Source organism: Chrysochloris asiatica, unplaced genomic scaffold, assembly GCF_000296735.1.
Source record: "Chrysochloris asiatica unplaced genomic scaffold, ChrAsi1.0 scaffold00531, whole genome shotgun sequence".
Taxonomy (NCBI): Eukaryota; Metazoa; Chordata; class Mammalia; order Afrosoricida; family Chrysochloridae; genus Chrysochloris; species Chrysochloris asiatica.
Genome location: NW_006409049.1, coordinates 379,614 through 382,392, shown reverse-complemented (window position 1 = coordinate 382,392; position 2,779 = coordinate 379,614).

Sequence of the window (2,779 nt, the reverse complement as noted above, 5' to 3'; positions counted from 1 at the left end):
AAAATTATAAGTAAAAGGAAACTAATATTTATAACTAAAGATATGCTTCAGTACATGCCTGACCCAAGCCGTGGGTATTTTTAAATGTCTCATATAAATATACAATCTGAACAAACAATAAGATAGATTGAAAAAATATTGGTACATTTGGATTATGGTGTTGTTGAAGAAAACTAAGTATATCATGGACTAGCAGTAGAATTAATACATTTGTCATGGACTACTTACTGATGCTGTTGTGTGCCATCAAGTCGGTTCTGACTCACAGTGATGCTGTAATAGGGATTCTGAGGCTGTAAATCTCTACAGGAGGCAATGCTCCTTAGAATCAAAGATGACAAGATATCATCTCATTTACCTGACCATGCTAACATGTGGGACTAAACCCTGGAGATGGACCAAATGTTTGATAAAGTAGAGGGTCAGCAAAAAAGAGGAAGACCCTCAGTGAGATGGACTGACAAAGTGGTGACTACAGTAGGCTGAAGGTTAGCACCAACAGGGACTATGGTACAGGGATGGGTAACATTTTATTCTGTCCTGGCTTGGTGTTGTGGGTTGATTTTCTGGACTGCAAAGTCCATTTTAACTGCAAGGTCAGTAGTTCAACCTCACCAGCTGTTCCTTGGGAACCCTATACAGGGCCCATATTGGTCCTAACTGAGTCAAAGGTGTTTAACAACAACAACAATACATAAGAATAATATGAAATACAACCAACTAAATAATGCTCAACAATAACTGCAACAAATGCCAGTAACTCAACAAATTGTTTTATGTACATTATTACATTTACTTCTTAGAAATTAAATGGCCAAAAATATAATAAGTGCCAAACTGGTCAAATATATGTATAAGACACTGCAGATGTAATTTTTCAAATAAATAGATTTATCAATCTGTCTTTTTAAAAACACCAACACAAATGAGTAATCAGCAAAAGAATCAATTTTAAGAGACTTTTCAATCTTAAGAATTAAACAAAGGAAAACAATGTTTGATTTCATAATATTTATAGATATTAAAATTAAAATTTCAACTAGATACCTTTTCACCTATCACATCAATTAAAAAAACAAAACTTGGTTAAATGTCAATGAATATATAGTACTAGCAATGGTGCAGAAATTCATCAAGCTCTTACATTCTTTGCAGGAGTTTAGAAGAGTACAATCTCAAAGGAGTATTTTTTTCCATTAAGACTATTACAGGGAGTCCTGGTGTGGCACTCTGTGTTAATGTGCCAGGTTGCAAAGCTGTTTGAACTGCAAGGTCAGCGATTCAAACTCACCAGCTGTCGCTTGGAAACCCTATACAGGGTCGCTACGCATTGTAAGCAAATCAATGGCACATAACAACAACAATATACTGTTACAACTGTGTCAGCCATTGATCAGTTTCCTGAAGATACACACACAAAGATATTGACTGTGATCCTTCCCATGAGAGTCAAAGATGAGAAACCACTTACACGTCACTCAGAAGGTCCCTGACTAAAACAGGCATAGTACTTTCATGCAGTCATTGATACAAACAAAGCTAATGTAAATGCAGTGGTTTTATAATAGAAAATGTATTGTAAAACAAAACAAAAAATCAGACAACTTAAGCATATACTTAGAATAGCAATATTTTCATCAAATAAGGAAATGCATATCACAAGGTAAATTTTTGTGTAGTTGAATTGTGTTTTGAAGGGTGCAAAGGGAATCATAATATTGATTTGTTTGGGGAAGGAAACTGCATTCCAGGCATCAGAAATGGAGGAAAATCTACCTTCAGAGATATTTCTGTAGGTAATAAGTAGGGTTGGCATTAAAGAAGAAAGAATTTTTTAAAATTATTATTTTGTTGTTGTTAAGGGCCGTGGAGTTTATCCTGACTCACAGCGACCCTGTATAGGGTTTTCGAGGAGTGGCTGGTGAATCTGAACCACGAACCTTGCAGTTCAGACCAACCTTATGGTTCAGGACATTATCCCACAGTGCCATACCAGTACTCCACATTTTATTATAGGAGTTTCCTTAATTTAAATTGATATACCACTTCAGCCTTCAAATTGTCCTCTGATGTAGGCAGAAAATAAATTTATTTTTGCAGTTTCTATAGAGTCAACAATATGTTTCTCTTTCTCTTTCTCTCTCTCTCTCTTTATATATATACATATATATTACTATGTGTTTTATGGCGTCATAGTGTACAGCTCTGTAGGATAAGCAGTGTACTGTTAACTGCAAGTCAGAGATTCACACCTACCAGTTGTTCCTCGGAAACTTTGTATATGGTTGCTATCATTGACTCAATGACATGTTAGAGCAAAACCAACAATGTGTTATATATACATGTATATATTATGAAATATGTATATCTATGTATGGAGTCCTGGTGTGGTTCTGTGGGTTAATGCACCAGACTGCAAAACTGTGTGAAATGCAAGTTCAGTAGTTCAAGCTCACCAGCTTCTCCTCAAAAACCCTATACAGGGTCTCTATGGGTTGAAATCGACTTGACGACACTGACCAATGACATCTCTATGTATGGACATATTGTAAGGAGGAACCAGTCCCTAGAGAAGGATATCAGACTTGGAAAAGTGGTTGTTATTGTTGTTCAATATCATCAGGTCAGTTCCAATTCCCGATAACCCTGTGTAGGAATCCCAGTGTGGAACTGTAGGATAAACCACATACGGTTGATTTGAACCACAAGGTCAGCTGTTCAAACTCACTAGCTGCTCCTTGGAAACCCTATGCAAGGTCACAGTGAGTCTGACTGACTT